This window comes from Musca domestica, unplaced genomic scaffold (genome assembly GCF_030504385.1).
Source record: "Musca domestica strain aabys unplaced genomic scaffold, Musca_domestica.polishedcontigs.V.1.1 9, whole genome shotgun sequence".
Lineage (NCBI taxonomy): Eukaryota > Metazoa > Arthropoda > Insecta > Diptera > Muscidae > Musca > Musca domestica.
The window spans coordinates 13,912,913-13,936,876 of record NW_026712435.1 but is presented as its reverse complement, the minus strand read 5'-3'; the positions used below and the strand labels follow the sequence as shown (position 1 = coordinate 13,936,876).

General features: G+C 36.7%; 1 protein-coding gene across 3 annotated transcripts in view; it reads right to left on the bottom strand.

The window, feature by feature from the left end:
• LOC101897125 (klarsicht protein) overlaps positions 1–23,964 on the bottom strand; it is a 382,506-nt gene that overhangs the window by 199,499 nt on the left and 159,043 nt on the right. The gene's annotated exons all lie outside the window — the stretch shown is intronic.

The window sequence follows — 23,964 nt, the reverse complement described above, 5'->3', positions numbered from 1 at the left end:
AGGTGAATAAGTTTGAGGAAATTTTTTGGTTGGGAATGGCATAATTTACACGAAGAACAAAATATGTGTGATTTAGAATATTTTTTAAGAGGGAATTCCCTGTGGTAAATCGAAATAATATTTATAATGTTTAGTAGGACCATCGGCTAATGAATATATAGACAACCGCAAGTTAGTTTTGTCTTTTTATGCTGGTGGCTCCCAGCATAGTCGACCTACTCGACTTCGTGCATAGTCGACCTACTCGACTTCGAAAACACATTTCGGAATTTTTTTCAAGAACTTCACTTGATTATTCGATGACGTCTCTTAATTTATATTTGAATCTGCAATAGGTTTTAACAGTCAATTATCCTTCAGTTGTTGGTATTTTTAACATTTCAGATTTAAGTGACTCACTCATACCCCTCATACGACATAGACGACATCTGCTGATCCGATTTTTTTCGAAGATATACGGTGGGAGCATTGCTTCGTCTATATTTTCATTAGTTGATGGTATGACAGGCCCACTATAAGTGCTGATTAACTATCCATTGCATCAGTACTTTGTTAAACTCGAGCATGTTCGTTGGAAGTGTATTTTTACTGATTTTTTTCTATTATAACCGTAGAGAGAAATTTCACATTTTTTCTGGTCAAAACACAAACTAACCTTAGATTTATTCGAAAATATTTAAGAATGAGAGAGGGAGTGAAAGAGCGCAGATGAAATGAGAGTGAGAGAGAAGTAGTAGGAGTGATTTTGTACGAAAAAATACGCATACACAGAAATACAACAACTGTATAAAGAAAACTAAAAGAGTGCTCGGCAAGAGTTGGATCTATTCGATTTTGAATGAATTTTGCTCGCACTCAAAAAAGAGGAAAATAGACTCACTCATATTCGAGCAACATCAAAAATTGTGTTTGCTCGACAAGAGCAGAATCTGGTCGATTTTGAACGAATTTGCTCCCACTCAAAAACGAAAAAAAGGGTTGCTCATATTCGAGCGACATCAAAAAATCGATTTTTTCTGCTCCCAGGAGCGCACTCGCTCGAATTCGAATGAGTTTCTCCACAAATTCGAGCGAGTTTTCCGAAGACCTGCTTTCAGCACTACTACTGATGACGACTTCATACTCTCCGGATTACCTTCTAGCCAAAAATGTAAACATTTATTCCCACAAAAAAAAAATACAAGTAAAACAAAGTGGTTTCATCAACTTCAGCTCTGGGGTTCTAAAAATAGAAGGACTGCGTTTTTTACCCTCCACCAAGTTTTTATATAACAGTACCGGCAGATGTAAGGTCTCTGGATGTTTTAGTCACAATTTCAACCAGAATTTGCGGTTAATTGACAGTTTGTGTTGCCAGCATGTAGGCAACATCCTTAGCAGTTCTATGCCTACATAGAACCAGGTTTTGCACCTGTACCTGCAGATATTCGGTATTTTTGTGTCACAATTTTCACCAGAAATGATTCAAATTTGGAATTTGAAGTTCCTAATGGGTACTAGAGCCTATGACGGACAATTTATGTACTACAGTCAATGAAGAAAATTACCAAAGCAGGCCTACGTATGGCCGCCATATGTCGGTACCTTCCTATATTCGGTATTTTTATTATTTTAGCGACATATCCACCGGAATTGTGTCAAATTTCGTATTTGAATCTCCTGACTGGTACTATAGCCTATGACTGTACCTGTACTTCCAGATATTGGGTATTTTGATGATTTGTGTCACAGTTTTCACCCGAAATGTTTCAAATTTGTAATTTGAAGTTGTTGATGGGTACTACAGCCTATGACGAAAAATTTAGGTACTACAGCATATGACGGAATATATATGACGGTACCTCCCTATATTCGAAGTTTTGAGATTTTAGCGACACTTTTCACCCGAACTGTATACGAAGGTCCACGACTTCGTATAGGCCGTAATAAAACGGTAACTCCCCATATTTGGTATTTTTATTATTTTCCACCGGATTTTTTTTTTTGGTGGAGGGTGTTAAAATTTCGGACCGGCTGAACTTACTGTTTTTTTTTAATTTTTTGAACTGATTTATTGTTCTTTAGTGTCAGTTCGGTAATTACTTATTTCCATGTTACGATAAGGGCTTAGGACGCTGTTTGGTAGACATCGGTGCCAAAAATTTCCAAAATAACCCATTATTGGACAGTGTGAATGACCCTGAGAACGTAAGAATAACTTTTTTTGTTGAATTCTTAATTGTGGAGGACTGAAATGAAAGATCTCTGGGAGAATTTTTGAAAGTACAGAAAGTACCTTTGCTTCTATTAATATTTAGGGGAAAAGGGCTTAATAATAACAAATTTCTAGGAAAATATTGCAATTCTATTTTGTAATAACAAAAAAATAAATAACAGGAATCTCAGATTATGACAGGGATATTTTCCCCAGAAATAAAATATTTTATTTTCACACATGGTATCTTTATCCTTTCCGGGTAGAAAACGGCCTAACGATCTGCTACCCTATGTGTCCTGTTTATGAAAAATAAAAAAAAAACAATTTGAACAATTAAATTAACAATAGCACAACGAAAGAAAAATGCCACATGAAATTAATAATTGTTTTTAACCACCTACTGTTTATATTGGCAAATGTCATAAAACATTGTCTGGCAGCCAACAACAACCCCTTGGCCGAATAAAACCAACCGCAAACCAGCCACCCAACCATCCAGCCAACCACTTATGGTTTCCTGTCATTGGAAATTGCGTGAAAATTCTTTTGTTGTCGTTGTTATATTTCCTCAACATTGGCTATTAAACTGTCGACAAAACATGAAAGGAATTTTGTAGCCCTGTTATTTTCCTGCCCCCTACCCCCCACACCAGACGATGAAGAGGAAACCTTTGAAACCGGCTACTGTTGGCCGGCCGGCCGCTGTTGTTATTGTTATTGTCATTATTGAACAACAATTGTTGTTTGTATCAAATGAATGTGTTCCAATTCGTTGATTTTCCACCGCTTAACGTTGAAAATAACGCGTAATGTTTTCCATTTCCATTATATCTGTCTCTTCGTGCGTACGTCCCTCCACCTCTGTGGCCAATTGAATGAAAAGCGATTTTCAGTTATAATGATTTTCCAAAGTTTTCATTCATGACAGCAGTTGTTTGCCGCTAATGTTTTTATTGTTTCTTTATTTTTTTTTTGCTGCTGTGGATAATGACTCTGTCGTTGCGTTTCCCTCAAAACAACAGTAGAGGGGGGCGGGGGAGGAGAACAAAATAGAAGTAATGAATGACATTGGTGTAATGATGATGGATAATGTGAAAATATTGAAAATTCAATATCTTGCAGTCGGTAGTTGTCATCGGAGTAGTATACCCAGCTGACAGCCAGGCAAACAGAGAGAGAGAGGGAGATACACCACCATACACACATATGTGGCAATCACGCATTTATGCGTGGAAGGCATTTACCTTCTAAGGTGTGAGCATTTTGTAGTGCCACCAACAAAAGTGTTGCTGTTTGGTGTTGATTGTTGCACCAAACATGTGGCGTTGGGTGCCGGTTCCACGATTGTTGTTAACTCTCCCACCAAACAACCAGTTAGTTATAAATGATATTATGGTAATTGTCATGGCCAATTTTTCTTTTTGTTATTGCTTGCGAAGCACCTTTACAGTTCGAAATTAAATCAGCTTAAGTGAGCAATGAAAAAAAGTTATTACAGAGATATATGACTTTAGATATTTTCCCCCTACCATCAAACTTGGCTAACCGTATTATGGCCATAATTTATCAATGTTGCCGCTGTTGGCAGGTAAGTTGGTTGGTCGGTCGGTCGGTCGGTCCATTGGTTGCCTGATTGTTTAGGTGTTAAACATTTATATGAAATGTCACTCTGGCTTGATATGGGTTTGATGTTCATTTGTCAAAATAAAAAACCACAATGGGCACCAAAGTTTGACCCAAATGTGGTGTGATGGTGTCACTCAGAATGGTCATTTTGTCAAAATTTATTTTTTTCATTTTATTTAAATTAACAATGGTTTGTGGTAATGGTGGTCATTAATTCAAAAATTGCTTACATTTATAAAAACTTGGTTTTGACATAAAAAAAACTTTTTTTTAGCAAAAATTAGAATTCTATGCGCACAATGAAGGAAAATACCACTCCTGAAAACTATGAGTTCTTTTGTGAGCATAAAATAAAAAAACAATCTATCTATAGCACAGAAGATCGGCCAAAAGAATGAATTCTCTTTATAAATGATCTGAGGAAGGTCTGGAATTAAGTAATCTGTCAATGTGGGTTTTCTTTGAATAGAACCCTTCAAAATGGTTTCTATCTATATAAAATCTTCCACAATATCTCCCATTATTATTCTATTCTCATAAGAATTGAATTTATTCAAAAATTCGGACAATTAAAAAACAGGAGGACTGGTGGCTCTTTCCGAAGTAAACATTACAACTTTCTGCACGAATACACAAACGTTGTTCTTATAAAAACAACAATAATGGGATTAAACCTGATTATTTTGCAACAACATAATACTACGGTATCAAGAAAAAACAAGCCAACACTGTTCCAAAAAGAAAAAGTTTCCGGAGGAATTGGCCAATATTTTCGATTTCGTATCTGATTTAAATCAAACAAAAATATTACGACGTGCCAGATTTGCCCTACTTCGACTACTTTCTTCGTCGGTGTGGTAACGGAAAGAGTGGGTAGAAAAAGTCCATATGCACAGCAGATGATTGATTGACAGAAATATTTAGATAAACGGACATGTTACAAGAGATATAAGTTTTGCAAATTGGGATTCTTTGTGGGGGATGTACCAGATACCTGTCAACTTCACACCATAACTTGTGTGTGAAATTTGAAGATAATCGGATATATATTTTGGGCTTGTTATGAGCGTTCTATTATTTAAAAATTTGACGCCTTTGTGGGGCAGGGACCAGAAAAAGTGGGCCGATATCCACCATCTTCACACCAGAACTTGTGCTAATTAAAATATTGGGATGTGCCGAGTTTAAAAGGAATCGGATACTTATTTTGCGTTTTATGAGAGTTATAATTATTCAAAATTTTGACCCGTTGTGGGAAGGTACCACAGTCTCATATTTTTCAATTTTGGAATGTGTGAAATTTAAAAATAATCGGTTGCTCATTTCTCATTTTATAATCGTTTTAGTTATTCAAAAATTTGACGCCTTTGTGGGGGAGGTACCAGAAGGAGTGGACCGATAAATGCCATCTTTACACTACATCTTGAGTTGGGAAAAATATTGGGATCTATATTTTGTGGGGGAGGTACAGGGTTGCCCATATTCGACGGACCCATCTGGCAACGCCATAACTTTTGACAGAGATGTCACATCGCTTAATGACATACCGCGTTTGAAGCGTCAGTCCAAGCAGATTTTTACCATGAACCAATACACGCCACGCGAGCGCTCTGAAATAGTTGAAATTTACAAGAAGTCAATTGTGAAAACTCAACGTGCTTTTAAAACATTAAAAAATGTGAGAAGTGCGCCTTCTAAGAACACCATTAAGCGTTTATACGAAAAATTTTCGACTGGTAAGGCTCTTTCTAATCCGAAGAGGCCATATAAAAGTCGACCAAGGCGATCGGCCGAGAATATCGCTGCCGTACGAGCCAGTGTTGAGAGGTCCCCAAGAACATCCCAAAAACGCCGTTCTCAGCAGTTGGGCATGGCTCGGTCCACTTTACAACGGATTATTCGCATTGATTTTCATTTGTTCCCGTACAAAATTCAATTGACGCAAAGAATGTTGCCTGCGGACAAGCCTCGTCGATTGGAATGGGCCCAAAGAGTCATGGGTCCGTCGAATATGGGCAACCCTGTACTTGATGAAGTGGGTCGTTATTGCCCATTTGCGCACCTGAGTTAGCACTAACAAAATTATAAGGATTTGCAAAGTTAGAGCAAAATCGGATTATCGTTTCTCTTTCTGCGCAGAAAATATATTTTTTGAAAATTTCTATCTTTTGTAGGGGAGGTACCAGAAAAAGAGAGCCCATCTCTGAACTCGATCTAAGTTTGATAATAATATTATGATGTACCAAGTCTGGACAAAATCGAATATTTAATTCGAGAATTATCGTGCGCACCAGCCAGATAGACAGGAAGACGGACGTGCACCACTAGATGGACTCCAAATGTCCTGAAACAGATTTTGTCCAATGAGACCTAATGTCTAAAATCGTTATTTCGATGAGGCACGTTTTGGCCGTACCATATGATGCATACCTTCTGTAGCCATATGGATGAGGATATAATGTTATGTCTGTGTTAGAATAAGAGGTTAAGATTTTGAGGTGTGGTTGTTACTCATGTAAAAAAGCATTTACTTAACCCATTACTTGTAATGAGATTGTTTGGCGGTTAGATGTTTGGTAAGATTTTTTGCTGTAAGAATACACAAAAAAATTGTAGGCACTTAGTACGAATAATACATAATATAAAAAACTAACTCTTCAGTAACCATAAGGTTAAAGTGGTTGGTTCTTCAAAAAAATTATACGACAAAATACCTTATTTTACTCATAACCGAGACACAGAGTGAGCGTGTCAGTCTATAAAACCGAGGGTTACGTTAAGAAGAACACTTGCAACAAACGATTTTTTATTTTTATTATTTATTTATTTATTTTTTTTTTAATATTTTTCTTCCAGTGAAAAAAGCAGTGTTACGGGAATCTCCCAAGCGCTAAGTTCCACAAGATTGTAAACAACAAATACTTGGTTTAGAAAATTCAGTTTATTCAATATCCAGTTGTATTTGTATGTTGAAATTCCTAATTGAGGAATAATTATAAATTAAATACATAAAAGTAAATTCAGTTTTTAGATGTTTTTAGTTACTTTTTAGTTTGAAACAAAGCGCGAAAACTTATTATATTTTTTGTACAAATTGAATTCAACGTTAAAGTAATGTTGTATTCTACACTTAGAAACACGTTGGTTTTATAACCTTAAAAAAGATTTAATTAATAGTGATTGAGATTACAATAATTCGATAACTATCAAAATTTGGCAATAGTTCAACAATTGGCCGTGGCGCTAACAGCATGTTGCAATGTAGTTTATCACTTAGGCGACAGTGGCGCTAACACCCCGCCGCAGTATGGCAAGAAAGTTTCGCAGCCCTACTCCCTATTTGAAGCCACGTCGAGTAGAGCTAATCTTGCTACTGGTCTCTCTAGCACACCCCTTGATGTCATAATTTTCGCTCTTCGAACCTGGCCGTCAGCTGCAACTGTTGTTTCCAAAATTTTTCCCCTTGGCCAAACATTTCTCGGGAACGAAGGGTCAACCACAACAACCAAATCGCCTTTACTTAAGGGTTTACTATTTTCAAACCACTTGGTTCGACATGTTAGAGACGGTAAATACTCCGACAGCCATCTTTTCCAAAATTGTTGGGCATACAGTTGGGATTGCAACCAGCTATTCTTAACCACCACACTGGAGTCTTCAAAATCTGCTAATGGTTTCATTCCATCTGAACTCCCTAGCAGTAGATGGTTAGGCGTTAGTGCCTCTTGAGTTTCGTTGTCTATTGGCACGTAAGTAAGCGGGCGAGAGTTTACAATATTTTCAACTTCTGCCATCATACTGCGTATGGTTTCATCATTGACTGATCTCGTCGGCATTATTTTATAAAAAACTGTTTTAATAGATCGTACCATGCGTTCCCACGCCCCGCCCATGTGTGGGGCAGCAGGCGGAATGAAATTCCATTTACTTGTGGCAGTTGTGAAATTGCGAACAAATTCGTTTCCGTCAACTTCTTTTACGGCAGCGCGTAGCTCCTTTTCTGCTCCAACAAAGTTGGTCGCATTATCGCTGAAGAATTCCCTTGGCGTACCACGTCTGGCTATGAAATTCCGTATTGCTAAAATACAAGAACTGGTGGTTAGAGAATGTACTATCTCAATGTGCACAGCTCGTATAGTTAGACAGGTAAACAATGCGCCATATCTTTTCTCCTTGTGCCGATTGACAGTTACCAAAATTGGGCCAAAAAAGTCCAGGCCCGTAAATGTAAAGGGTGCAACATGTGCCGACAGTCTAGCCCTTGGAAGTCTTGCCATTTGTGGATATGTTGGTTCTGCCTTACTAACTTTGCACATTTGACATTTTCGTATAACTTTTCTATACGTAGTTCTTAAGCGAGGCACATAATATTGTTGTCGAATTTCATTTATGGCGGTCTCGTGATTTCCATGATGGTATTTTGCGTGAAAGTGAAGTAATATTAGCTCGGTGATGTAGTGTTGTTTTGGCATAATTGCTGGGTGTTTAAATTCATCTGGAACATCGGCGTGTTCTATTCGGCTATCAATACGTAAAACTTCCTTGTCGTCTAAAAAAGGAGAGAGCTTATAAAGAGAGCTACTTTTGCTAATTTTACCACCACCTTTCATCGTTGTTATTTCATTGAAATATTTGTCCATTTGAGCTTGCTTAATGAGAATGATCTCCGCCGTTTTTAGTTCGCATTGAGATATGTTATTTGGCTCGGAACTCTTTTTAAGTTTGTTTATGAAATGTATGGCATAGGCAACCGACCTAAGCGCTCTGCGCCACTGAGAAAAGCGCTCAATTGTAACCAAGTGGTGAATTTCTTTAACATGAAACAAATTTTGTTTAAGTTCACTGTCAATATTAGCATTTATGCCAGTATGTATCGGCCACAGACTTGGGTCTTCTTTCAAAAAACTTGGACCATTTTGCCATCTACTGTGATTAGATAAGTCAGGCCCACGTTTGGACCACTTTGTAGCTTCGTCTGCCACGTTTAATTTGCCGGAAATCCATCGCCAGTCATCTAAATCAGTCGTGTCGAGAATTTCGCTTACCCGAAAAGCCACGAATTGATGGTACTTCTTTTGATCTGATTTTAACCAACTAATGACAGTTTTAGAATCGGACCAAAATGTCATTCGGCTAAGTTTTATGGTTGTACTCTTTTTGATACTATTGGCAAAACGTGACGCAATTACTGCTGCCATTAATTCCAAACGTGGAATGGAGGCTACTCTAAGTGGGGCAACTCTGGTTTTTGAACCCACAAGTGATACGACGACGTCGATACCATTCGAAATTCTGAAATAGGAAACTGCTGCATAGCCATTTTCGCTGGCATCAGCGAATGTATGCAGTTGTACAGTCAACATCGTGATAATCACTAAAATATTGGAGGTAACACCGCGGTATTGAAATGTTTTCAATTTCCGGTAAAAATGATAGCCATTTAGTCCACTTCGCTAAATGATGGGGCTGTAATTGTTCATCCCACGTTACGTCGCTCCTCCATACATCCTGAAGTATTATTTTTAGGTACATCAAATAGTGTCCAATGAGACCTAAAGGATCATATATTGACATCAAAATTCTTAATATTTCCCGTTTTGAGGGGATTTTATTTTCTGTCAATATATTGTTGGCAATATTTAGCGAAAGTTTAAACGTAAAAGTGTCGTCTATTGGTTTCCAAAAAACACCAAGAACTTTCTCTACTATAATTTCGTTTCCGAGATTAAGGCTCTTATGTTGTTGACTATTGATACCATTTATTGCAGCTAAAACACTTTTGTTATTACACATCCAGTTTCTGATATTAAAGCCAGCCGTTCCGTGAATATATTTAACATTTTTGGCTAAGGTAATTGCTTCTTCAACTGTGTCAACTGAATCTAAATAGTCATCGACATAATGGTTGTTTTTTATAGCCGCTGCCGCTGTAGGATATTTTCCCTTAAATTTATCGGCATTAGTATTTTTAATGTACTGCGATATGCATGGTGAACATGACGCTCCGAAAATCATCACGTTCATAACATAAACGTCAGGTTCTCCTTCGCTCTCTGTACGCCATAGAAATCGCTGGGCATTACGATCTTCTTCCCTTATAAACACCTGGTGAAACATCTGCTCTATATCACCACAAATGGCGATAGCTTTTTCACGAAAACGAATGAGAATTGATGGAAGCGAACCCAACATATCTGGACCTTTCATCAGCATATCGTTTAAAGAAATGCCATGGGCTTTCGCAGCTGCATCCCAAACGATTCTGGTTTTCCCAGGCTTGTTTTTATTAAAAACTGGGAAAATTGGTAAATACCAAACCTTTTTCTCTTTCCTTGACTGGTCGCGATAATTTTCTGTCTTGGTTATAAAGCCTTTTGAAATATATTCAGAAATTGTTTTATTGAAAATATCATTCAAATTACGGTCATTTTTTAATTTTTTCTCTAAACATTTAAACCTTTTCAGTGCCATATCGTAACTCTTTGGCATTTGTACATTGTCGTCTCGCCACAACAAAGAGGTTTCGTAGTGTCCATCTGCTCTTTGTATAGTACACTTCTCTAAGATGGACATGGCTTTTTCGTCGTCCTTACTCATTATTGTTTTTGCACCATCTACACCGGCAGTTTCCAAAGAGTAAAACGTTTTCATTAAATCCGATAGAATCTTATTATTGCATTCATCCGAATGGCAGTGATGGTGTTCTATAAACTTATTTCCCGTTGCACCGTACACTAACCACCCAAGACGGGTCCGAATTGCCACAGGTTCGTTGATATTTCCTTCTTTTATATTGTTGTAAACGCATAGGTTAGAATTGTTTAGACCAATCAATAATCGTGGAGTGGCATCAACGTAACCGTTTACAGGTAATCCAGTCAGATAAGGAAAATCTTGCACAAGAGTTTTAAAGTCAAGAGTTTGCCTCGGTAAAGAAAGATGTTTCACTGTTCGAACTTCTATTGTATGAACTTTTTTGTTGGGACCTGCCACACTTAAGCAAAGTCTACGAGAACTGTTTTCATTTCGTTCGACGTTACCAGTCCATTTAAGACATAAAGGTTCATTGGTTCCGGAAAGATTTAGGTCGTTGACGATCTGTTCATCTATTAAACTGGTTGAAGAACCGTCGTCGATAAACGCAAATGTTTCTATAAATTTATTTCCATTGCCATATATTATTACCGGAATAACTTTAAATAAATTGTTACAGCCCAATGCTTTGTGCGTATTGCAACTCTGGTTTTCACTGTTTTGCATTGAAACTTTATTTTTATTTGAATCCTCCATGTTTGACATTTCTCTTTTGTCCGTCTTTTCCGTTGGTTTATGCAATAGATAATGATGTTTATACTGACAATTATCAACACCACATACGTTGTTACGATAACATTTGCCAAAATGTTTTCGTAAACATTGTTTACACAGATTAAATTCTCTTACGATATTCCATTTATTTGTCCTATCCATTCTCTTAAATTTCTCGCAGTTGGCAACGTTGTTGCAGTTATTACTGCACACGATGCATATCTTTCTGCTCTGTTCAGTGTGAGTGTGTACATATGCCTTTCTCTGCCTATTACGTGAGAGACTCTCTGCGGCAGAGCTAGAACTGCTGTCAATATTTACGCTGCTGGCAGAAACACCAATGTCAAAAATCCATGCGGAGAATTCCGCTATGTTGACTTTTCTATTTTGTTTTGATAAATTCATTTTGTATGTACCCCATTGAATTTGGAAATAAGAAGGCAATTTGGCAATTAATTCCTGTAGTAATGATGGATTATTCAGCTCATCAAGAAGATTGCAGGCTTCTATTGTGGCATGTAGACCTTTAACTTGTACGGCAAATGAGGTGAGTGTATCCAACTTATTTACGTTGACTGCCGGCAATGATTTTATTTTTTGTTTCAGGGAATGGAGGATCTTTTCTGGCTGTCCATACAATAATTTTAGTGTTGAAATTGCGGCTGGCACACAGGACGGGTGGATTAAAATGTGCTGAACAGATTTCAAAGCATCTCCTTGCAACGCCTTTTGCAGACGGATTAAGTTCTCAGCATCAGTTAAGCCACATACCTCCGTAGACCAATCGAATGTGGAACTGAAAAGAGGCCATCCTTCTGGATTGCCAGTAAATATGGGTAGATCTTTAGGAACAGTTTGTCTCGATGTTATTTGCTGATGAGTGAGGTTTGAAGGTATGGTACTGTTTTGAGCTGACGAACCTGATGGACGGAAAGTGTAATTCGCCGGTGGCCTCTGAGTGCCGTTGGGTGGAAAATCTGTTGTTGGTGGAAGGAAGGGGTAATTAGCAGATGCTTCTAAAGTGACGTTAGATGGAAAAGCTGTTGTTGTTGTTTGTGTTGTTGGAATTTCTGCTCTATTAATAAAAGTGGTTGCATTATTATATGATGTTGAATGTAAAGATGGATGGGCTATTTTATTTTGGAAGTGTGTTACTGGCGTGGTTATAGGCACATTATTTTTTGTAAGTTGTGCTGCTCGACCTTGATTTGAAGTGGAGACTGCGAACGTTACATTAGTATTTTCTACGGAACAATTTGGTCCGTTAAGCGGTGGCACTGCACTTTGATTTATTTCTGGTATGTTATGAGGATTGGGTTGATTGTTCAGCCATTCGTGTACGGAATTTATGTCTACGGAGCTACGATCATCCCTATCTTCTTCTTCTTGCTGCAACAATTGATACTTTTGCCTTAAGAATTCGGAATCTCTTTCTTTAGCTAGTTGCCTTTCTTCTTCGAGGCGCTGCATTTCTAATTCTTTTCTTCGGATAGTGGAGCCTTGTGAAACGCTGGAGGCTTTGCTGCGATGACTTCTGACAGATTTTGAAGAGCTTGAAGACAGATTTATGTTGGCACAATTATGGCATGTGCAAGGTTCATTATCACTGTTTACGGTAACACAATTTAGGTGATAAATCTTTTGGCATTTGTGACAAAGTGCACGCTGATCCGAGAGGGGGTTATTACAAACGGAACAGTTTTCTGTTGATGGCGAGTTGGTGTTGGAGGCAATATGGTGTTGAGGCGGTTGACCCTGTAAAGAAGAATTATCCATTTTTAGGACTTACAAATTTGGCCGGCTGGATGTGTTTTCTTTGGGTTAACCGTATCCTGGTTGTCTTATTCCACTGCTTTGGGGTTAGGTTTTGGAACGAGGTGCTTCTTATAAAAAGAATTTCAATTTGTTACGGGAATCTCCCAAGCGCTAAGTTCCACAAGATTGTAAACAACAAATACTTGGTTTAGAAAATTCAGTTTATTCAATATCCAGTTGTATTTGTATGTTGAAATTCCTAATTGAGGAATAATTATAAATTAAATACATAAAAGTAAATTCAGTTTTTAGATGTTTTTAGTTACTTTTTAGTTTGAAACAAAGCGCGAAAACTTATTATATTTTTTGTACAAATTGAATTCAACGTTAAAGTAATGTTGTATTCTACACTTAGAAACACGTTGGTTTTATAACCTTAAAAAAGATTTAATTAATAGTGATTGAGATTACAATAATTCGATAACTATCAAAATTTGGCAATAGTTCAACAATTGGCCGTGGCGCTAACAGCATGTTGCAATGTAGTTTATCACTTAGGCGACAGTGGCGCTAACAAGCAGCATGTTTGGAGTTACATAGCACTTACAAAATAATTGGTCATTAGGCCGATTTGTAAGAAGTTACGCTGCCATCATTTGGTTAGTGAACCCATTATTTGGTAATTACTCTTTTTACAGATTCCAAAAAGGGGAATGTTTATGGGCCACCCGTGGTCTTATTAAAAACATTTTTTAAGAGGACATATCCTGCTACTAAATTCTGGTTGCCTTCTTCCAAAGCTAAATATTTAAAAAATCAAACACTAATCGACCTTCATTTCAAAAAAAAAAAATAATAATAATAATAAATAAATAAATAAAATAAAAAAATAAATAAATAAATTTTAAAACTATTTTACATTTCCTTCCTCCTTTGTATTATCTTATTTTTCTTTGGAAATTTCATAGGAAAAAAACATTTGCCAAATTTTGTGGAACAAATTCGTGCTCCAGCCATGTGTTCATCATTTAAGATTGCCATTCTGTCATCTCGTTCCAATTGTGACATTTTCTTTTTTATTTTGTGCACTTTGTCCATCATCCGGGCTGGCATGTCGTGCTGCTCTGGTAATGTGTAGTGTGGACAAGTGAACAAAATAATTCCTATTATTAAGTTTTCATTCATGGAAAATGGAAATGAAAATGGTGATGGTGGAGCTGTGGAAATGCTTGTAAGCCAGCGACCATATGGGTGAAAAAAATAACTCCATACAATGTCAGCTTTGTCCATTGCAGTCTCAAGACTCCTGAACTGAACGCCCACCACCTAATGCCACACGCCTTTCTTCTAGCGGTAAGTAAATCGCCAACATATTTCATGCTGGCACTTTTAAATTCGGAAATAATAGCTGCTTGCTATGAACAATAATAGCGCAGTAACAAATTTAAACAATTTTAAATAAAATGATAATAGATCCATGTCATGACTGCTCCACGCTAGCTGGATAGCTGGATGGCTGGCTGACTGCGGCTTGCAGTTCAGACTGGTGTTAAAATGAAACATGGAAACCATGGTTGTTGGGTTAACGCCTCTCATTTAGCATCGCAAAAAAAATGTATTACAACAAATACAATAAAACATAAAAGCGCGTGAAAAAATGTTATAATTTTCTTTTTTTGCATTGTAAATAATTTGTGTAATAAACCAAGGATAGGGGAATAGAAGGGGTGGGGTGGGAAGGGGAAGCAATGCAACAGCCGCTGCAGTCAAACATAATTTAAAACAACTTAAGACTTGCAAAGAGTGGAAGAAAAAAAGCGGAAGTTCTTTTTTTGTTGCAGCACTGCGATTGGGCGCCAAGAAAACTCACCACCAGCTCCAGCCACAACAAAAACAATGCAAATGAATATGCAAAATGTCGTTGTAAAGGAAGTCATCGATTCGTTATGTTTTTCCACTGCCATGGAATGTGCCTTCCTTACAACATGGCTAGCTGGATGTCTGCCTGCCTGCCTGACGTTTGGTAAGTGTTATAGCCGAACCCTGATATCTTCCCCCTGCTCGAGTAAAAGTGATTGGTAACGCACGAAAACACAATGGCAGGGGGGTTTTCCACACTTAAAATTTACTTTTGTAATTTTGCATCTTTGTTTTGTTTTTGTTGTTTTCCCCGTCTTTTTGTGGCTTCTGTGTTGATCTTTGCTCTTCTTGGTCAAGTTGGTGTGGCGATAAAGGAGGCAGCTGTTTTGCTGGCTAACTGGCTGGCCTTAGGTTCGATGAGTCGTACTGCACATTCATGCAACCCACTACCAGCCCAGGCATGTTGTCGATGATGACTAGTGTTATTGCCGGCCTAAGTATATTTGTCCATGTGTCCACACTTCAAAGCCAAACACTTATGTGCCCCTATGCAATTTTTATGGACATTTTTAACAAATTGTTTGCTTTGTCAGGGTCACCAGTGTTACCATCATCCAAAACCGCCAGACAGACAGACAGACAGAGACAGAAATTAACTCAACTGCCAAGCAGGCAATGGTCATCATTGGGTTTTTTTCTTTTCTCTCCAGCTAAATTTAATATACAATAAATAAGTTAAGTGTAAGGTCACACCAAGTGGTTGGAGGCTCTCGAGAGAAGATTATAGTCTGAGCCATGTATGGGCCCGCAGACTTCTATTTTTATCTAGGATACTCATAGCCAGCCAACTCCTACTCTACTCCATACCAAAAGCATTAAATGGACAAAGACTCTCGCTTAAGATGAGACACATGAATGATGGTGAAACTGATGATGGTCTTAGGTTTGGTGCTCCCCCCACATCACTTTCCTAGAAGATCTTTAATTTGTTAAATGTTTTGTTTAAAAGACACAACAATTTATAATAATTTAACCCATTGGTGTCAGATATCTTTCTTTATTCATTTTTTTTTTGCTTGTGCTTGGTTTCGCCTGTCATTCGAGGGGAGGTTGGTTGGATATTCAAATTAATGACATTTAATGTTGTGTGCAAACCAAAAAAAAAATTTTTTGGATTTTTTCGTCTTCATAAAAAAATATGACAGAAAGTGAAATTATTTTCTCTTCCTAATATCAGAGAAATTTTTGTTATGGCAAAGCCAAGCACTAAATTGGATATGATTTTATGGTACTTTTTTTCTTTAAATGATGTTGGTCAAAATAAATGATGTAGAGCCTGTAAGCACTCATGTGTGAGGGCCGTTTTTTAGTTGGGCCAAATGAAGAAAAGATTTTCTTAAAAAAAATATGTAGACTACTTATAAGGTGAAATGTATGTATTTCCCTCAAACAATGTCATTACCAAATAATGGCTTATTGAAGCTTTTTTAATTTTTAAGAATATCTACTTATGAACCAATAATCCGCTAATCCCTACCTGTAAGATAGAAATTTCATTGGAAGAAAGTAATCGAGAAAGTATGGGAAATAAAAAATTGGATTTTTTTAACTTCGCAACACTTCACAACAATGCAGCAATTCCCAGCAAACCAAGCCGTCCGAGTTTAACCCGAGTTCGAGTCCGACAAAAATAGTTATTTCGGATGGGTGTTCGGTCCAACTTCTTACGACCTAAATGGTCGGGTTAAAATCTTAAAATGTTGTCAAGTTTCTAATCAAAGTTGGAACGAACTCTCAAAGATATTCATGGGTAATTCCGAAGGAAATTACACTTGCCAGACCTAAATCGAAAGTAATATTGTATGGATTTCTAATTTTTTCCTTTTTCCAGAGCACCTTCGCTCTGAATTTGGAAGAAAGGTGTATGAAAATGTAGTGAAGTAATGTCTAAGGTATTTACAAAGTTTTAGTAGACTTTTGGAATTCAAAGGAAAGAAATTATAATCTTATTGCCTACTTTTCTAACAAATTCGCCCCTATATGTAAAGGCATAAAAATATACGCGCTATATTTCTTGTGGTTGTTTACAACAAAAGTTTTCACAAAAGAAGAAGAGGATTTTTTTCAAAATTTTCTTCCAGTGAAAAACAGCATATTTAGATTGGAATTTAAAAAATTATGGGTTATTGGCTGATTTGTAAGTAGCTACGCAGCCGTTATTTAGTTAGTGAACCCATTATTTGGTAAGTACTTTTTTTGCCAAAAAGGGGAATGCTAATGAGCAATTCATTGCCTTCACCCGTGGTCTCATTAAAAACATATTTCTTTATTTGGAGGATATGTAATCTATCCTGCCACTAAACATTGGTTGCCTATTCCAAATTAAAAAATTTAATAAATAAACAACTAATTGACCTTTATTAAAAAAAAAAAATAAATAAATAAATAATCAGAAAACTATCCGCAGACATTTTGCAGACATTCTTCCTTCCATTCTCTTATTTTTCTTTGGAAATTTCATAGGGAAAATTTTGCCGAAAAAGAGAAAAAAAAATTCTACAACAAGGGAAAAAAGCCTCATATAAATGGCTCACATTTCGGACATACGTCGAACAAAACTTCAGATTTTGAACATAGTTTCGTCCGACATTTGGTTTGTCCGGATCATCCAATTAACTTAAATTTTTGGATCACGCATCCACATGCAGTCTAGACCAAAGGCATCTATAATTAGTTCAGATCAATTTTTATATGACTTTAGCATCCACATATGTTACATACGATTTAATATTTAAGCCGGGGATTGGCCGGGTTACGGCACTTGACTTCAGTTTGATATAAATATTACGAGTCTCGTATTTTCAACCCAATTTACAAATTCTTACAATTTGTTTGAAATTAAATTTATTTTTTAAATATTTTGAATTTTTGTGGAGGAAGTACCAGAAGGAGTTTTTCAATATGGACTGACAGAAATGTTGGAATAGTATAGAATATCGGTGATTCATTAAATATTTTAAAGAATTATGTTTATTTCGAAAGTTCGACCCTCTTTGGGGGAGGCGCTAGAAGAAATGGTAAAGAAGTTTTAAATCCTTTGTCGAGGAGGTACCAGAAGGAGTGAACCGATATCTGTCATCTTTACGCCAAATCTTGGGTAAAATGAAATATTTAGACGTACCGAATTTGAAAGGAATCGGATGGTAATTTCTCGTTTTTATAAGCGATATAATTATTAAAAATTGTGACCCCTTTGTGGGGGGAGTACAGGAAGGGGTAGTCCGATCATCATGATCTTAACGCCAGACCTTGTGTTAATAAAAATATTGGGATGTGTGAAATTTCAGAGAAGCGGATATATATTTGGCGCGTTTTGTAATTCATACCAGAAGGAGTGATGCTGATATAGTCCATCTTCACACCAAAACTGACACAAATATTGGAATGTGCCGAGTTTAAAAGGAATCGCATACTCATTTCGCGTTTTATGAGAGTTACAATTATTCCAAATTTTGACCTCTTGTGGGGAGGTACCAGAAGGGGTGGTCCGAAATATTTCATTTTCACACCAGAGCTTGTGTTGAATGAAATATTTAAATGTTTGTGTTTTATAAGCTTTATAATTATTCCAAAATTTAACGCCTTGTGGGGGAAGTGCCAGATGGAGTGGTCCGTTCTATCCTTTGTGGGGGCGGTACTAGAAGAAGTGGATCGATATTGCCCATCTCCGAACTCGAATTAATTTTGTCAATAATATTACAATGTACCAAGTTTAGATCAAATCGACCAGCCAGAGACACGGGTGGACACTCCTAGATCGACTCCAAATATACTGAAATGGACTTGGACCAAGGAGGCCAGGGTATAAAACTGTTATTTCAATAAACCACGTTTGGCCACATCATAGATATGCACCCTCTGTAGCCATATTGCTTAGGGTATAAGAGCGTATTATTTTCAAGCCACTGGAAAAGAAAAGGGGCATTTGTTGTCATTACCTTTAAATGGACCAGTTGGCTCATATGGCTTCAAAATCATTACTGGATAGGGTGGCGGCCAACTTTTTTAGTTTCTTCTGTTAGTGAGGGTCCACAAATGCAACCTTAAGTTCTGTATTTGAACATGTACCCTTTCCCAGCGGAAAAATCCCATAACCAAAAATAATTTATTTAAGTAAAATTTGGCTCCAGTAACTACTTACAGAACAGCATCCTAACCCCTTTTTTTAACACGGATGAGTGATAGTAAGTAAAAGTCTACCAAGCTGCCGCCAAGAGCTAAAAAAAAATATTATGAAACAAGTAGTCGATCCATTTTCAGTATAGTTCGAGTTGAGACTTGAACTAGCGCCCTTATGTTTTGTAGTCGAACGTGTTTATTCCTTGCCGATGTTACTCATTACTTGAAATGGCAAAATTAAGTTTTTTTTTTCTTGAAAATTCTAGAGGAATAACTCATTATTTTTTAGCGTACTGGTGATGCGGGTGGTATGTAGTTGTCAGTATTTTTGGGATACTGGGACAATGCAGAGGGTATGTGGTTTTTATACCCTCCAACATATGGTAATGCGTATATAAACACCGTTTGTACTCATGTCAGACCCAATAAAGTATATAAATTCTGAATCGGAGTAATATTCTAAATCAATGTAACGTCTGTCTTTTGTAATCGCGCTATATTTCGAACAAATTGAAATAGAAGGCTGAATTTTTGCACACATCAGTATTATGCCAGAAGGTCATGTCTTCCACATTTTCATATTGCTCCAATGTAACGGTACCTCCCAATATTCGGTATTTTGATGATTTTAGCGGCTTTTACCGGAATTGTTTCAAATTTCGTATTCAAAATTCGTAACAAAAAGTCATGTATGCAGGTCCACGTCTTCGTATAGCCCCATATAACGATACCTCCCTATAATCGGTATTTTAATGATTTAACGACATTATAGACCGGAATTGTTTCAAATTTCATAATTGAAGTTAGTAGAAGGTTCTACAGCCTATGACAAAATTACCTATGAAGCAACACGTCTTCGTATAGCCTCCATATAAGGGGTTTCATTTGAAAAGTATTTTTACTGCATTTTTTTTTTGTTTTTTTTTTTTTTTTTTATATTTTTCAAGTTTCTTCAAAATTGTGAAGGGTGTGAAAATTTCGGTTCGGCCGAACTTATTTGCGTTTTTACTTGTTATTACTAAACCTTTTTTCATGTGAAATTCGAAATATTGACAAAAAATATACAAATGGAACAATTCGAATTACAATTGGAATACTCGAATTACAACTGAAATAGTTCGATTTACAAATGGAATAATTCGAATTTGAAATGCAAGAAATCAAATTACAATTGGAAATACTAATGATTTGTTACGAATTAAATCAAAAAATTTTCGAATTACAACCGAAAAATGTGTAGTGAGGATGAAAGTGACACATATGACTACAAAATTTTTGCTGGGCTTTGTTATCGTTACTCTTTTTTGTCAAGGAGAAAATAAGTTGATTTACTTTTAATTAATTTAAGGAAAATGTTTTTATCCACTCTCGAAATCAAATTTTCTCTCATTGGATATAGCGATAACATGAATTATTCTTTACAAATGCCCTGGTGTATTCCCCAGTAAATAGAACTGGGCTTAGACTTGGTCAAACTGAAAACTCTTTAGTTTTCCATTAAAATTTATTTTTAAGTTGGTAGCTAGGTTAGTTTATCTTTCCCACGTTTTAGTTACAGATTGCGTATTGTCCTGCCAACATTTGCGGTCGGTTGGCATTTCATTATTGAAGCCTAGTCATTTAATTACAGCTTATTGGGGCTCATAAAATTTCCTTTTTTTGTTTGAAGTTGGCAGCAAGTAGTAGTTTTCACCAAAACTTGTCAGACGCTCGCAATGAAGGTAAAAGTGTTTGCTGCCACGTTTTTTTTTTTTTTTTTTTTTTTTTTTTTGCAAATAACAGATACTGGCAGACTTTCTGACTGGAAGATTCGCGCGTCCGCCGGTTGTTCGGTTTGGTTGTCTTGCCATGGTTGTTGTCACAAAATTTAATGTCACAACGGATTCACCTTTTCATTAATTTTTTACGATTACCAATAAATTTGCCTGTAAGGATTATGGGAAGCAGTTGTGCTGATGTTGTTTTGGTAGCACCATTAACTTGGTGTGATGTTTCTCATGGCCGTGTTACAACAATGTTGTTGTAGTTGCATTGAAATTACATATGTATATATGTTTGTTGGTTGGTTGGTTGGATGGCCTGTATGTTATGATCCAACTGGGAAGACATGCATAAATTATGTAAGTGAAAAGTTTCTGTTGAGCTTGATTTCTGCTTTCCTTCTTATTTCGTTTTTTTTTGCTGGCATTGTTTTTGGTAATCAAATTTATTGAGGGTAGGCTGTAATAAGGATGTAACCATGATCATTATTTTCTTGTGAAAACGTGTGTATGGGGATTTGGGTCTTTGCAACCTGCTGGCAAGCAAGGTTGCTGGACTTTTAATTAGCCTTAACAATGATGACACGATCGGTTTGGTGACTTTCTTTTCTAAAGAAAGTAAAAGTTATGAGAAAAAAATGTCATCTGACAAAATTATGTGACTTTTACAACAAAAAGGGATATTTCAGCTTACGGAAATGTGTAACCTGAAAAGAGGCGTGCCTTTCAGTTGTCCATCAACCATATCAGAGTTGTAACAGTTTTAACAATTTTGAAATGTAAATTTTTCTTTTACTCTCCACTGAATGTTTGAGTGGTCCTCACTGGTTTCGCAAAATAATGAAACAGTTCAAAGATTTCTGTTGCTGTTGTTTTTGCGCGAAGTGATGATAGCCAAATCATTTCCTTATATGTTGCAAACAATTTTTTTCTATAAAATTATTGCTGGCAGTTTTTCTTGTTGTTGTTTTCTTTGTGTGTTGAAAGCTTCCACATTTCTATCAAAGAAAATGAATAAAAAAAAAACACAACAAGAAACGCATGGAAGTTTACTTTAGTGAAGCGAAACAAAAACATGGAAATTGTAACAGCTTGGGGTTTTACTGGCATATACAGAGTGACAGTGTTTTGAAATCATTTGTAAAAAAAAACTTCTATTAAAAGTAAACAAAGGTAACTATGGCCGGGCCGAACTTTGAATACCCTCCACCATTTCAAAGGATTTTGGCAACTTTCAAAAAAAAAAAAAAAAATCCATTCAAAATTCTGTTAAAATCTTAAAAATACCGAATGTAGCCGTTATATTAGGGTCTATACGACGACGTGAGCCTGCATAGGCAACATTTGTTATAAGCTATTACAATATTCAAATGCAAAACTTGAAAAAATAAATCGGTGAATAATGTAGTTAAAATCATCAAAATACCGAATATATATAGAGGTACCATTGTATGGGGGGCTATACCAAAACGGGGACCTGCACAGACAATTTTCTGTCATAGGCTGTAGTATCCATTACGAACTTCAAATACCAAATTTTAAACATTTCCGGTGAATGTTGTCGCTTAAATAACCAAAATACCGAATATCGGGAGGTGTCGTTATATGGAGGCTATACGAATGCGTGGACCTACATAGACAATTTTCTGTCATAGGCTGTAGTATCCATTACGAACTTAAAATACCAAATTTCCGGTGAATGATGTCGCTAAAATCTTCAAAATACAGAATGTCGGGAGGTACCATTTTATGAAGGCTATACCAAAATGTGGACCTACATGGCCCATTTTCAATACCAAAAGTCCTGCAAACATAATATACATTTTAGTACAATTTTATCAACCTACTTCATTTCATTCGGAAGCTAGACATAGAATTTTATGCTGGTCAAGAATATATATATACTTTGTGGGGTAGAATATATATATATACTTTCGAGGTGTTCTAAACGGAATGACAAACTTAATATACTATGGTGTAGGGTATAAAAATAATTCAGTTGAAATACCCACTGCGAACTCAAAATTTCGAATTTAAAATAATTCAGGGTGAGATAAAAAAAATGCAACTATAATTTTTACATTTTTACAAAAAATGTCAGAAATAGCATCAAATTTTAGAATAAGTTTAGATTTGTTCGAATTGGTCACCTTTGGCACGAATTATGGCCTTCAAACGGCCAATGAAACTGTCACAGGCTGCCCGAATGTTGCTCTGCGGTATTTTGGCCCGGCGAAGCGCTTGCTTGAGGTGATAGACACTTTTGTATGGTTTAGTGCCAACCTTGCTTTCCAAAGTACTCCAGACACAATAGTCCAACGGATTGGCATCCGGAGATTTTGGTGACCATTGTGCGCTGAAATCTCATTTTGTAACCATTCTTGGGTGGCGCGTGCTGGGTGCGATGGTGCTGAGTCCTGTTGGAATGTCCAAGCTATGCGGCCAAAATGTTTGCGTGCACAAGGCTTTAATACACCCTCCAGAATATTTTCGCGATAATATTCGACATTTATTCTGACGCCACGGTCGATTAACACGAGCGGAGAGCGGGCCAAAATGTTTGCGTGCCCAAGGCTTTAATACACCCTCCAGAATATTTTCTGCTGATGCTGTTGTTCTATCCCCTCCACATCCTTGGCGTCGGGCTACGCCAGTATCACAGTAACGAGCGATGGTGTTAGTGGAAATATTGGAATGTGTGAAGTTTGAAGAGGATCAAATGGCTTTTCGGCATTTTCTTAGCGTTTTATCTTCACAATTTTACCCTTTAGTGGGGGAGTTATCAGAAGGATCGAACCGACATATCCCATCTTCATCCCAGATCTAGCGTTAATAAAAAAATGGTTTGTGCCAAATTTGAAGATGATCGGACTCTTATTTCACATATTATAAGAAAGGATCCTTCGATTTTGTTCAGACTTTGCAGCATTTGCATATTTGCTAGGAAAGGTGCGAAAATTTACAATATTGACCCACTCCATCCCATAGTACCCACACAAAGGATCAACATTTTGAATAATTCTTCAAATTTAAAATATCGCAATATTTTTATTATCACAAGATCTGCGGTGAAGATAAGATATAACGGTTCGTTCTTTCAGGAACCTCCTTCGCAAGAGTAAGCATTTTGAATAATCATAACTCCTATAAAATGTAAAAAAATCGCCGATCGCCTTCCAATTTTGCACATTCCATTATTTCTTTCAACATAAGATCTTGTGTGAAGATGGACAATGCATCAAGTACCTCCCCCCAAAAGGGTTAACATTTTTAATAATT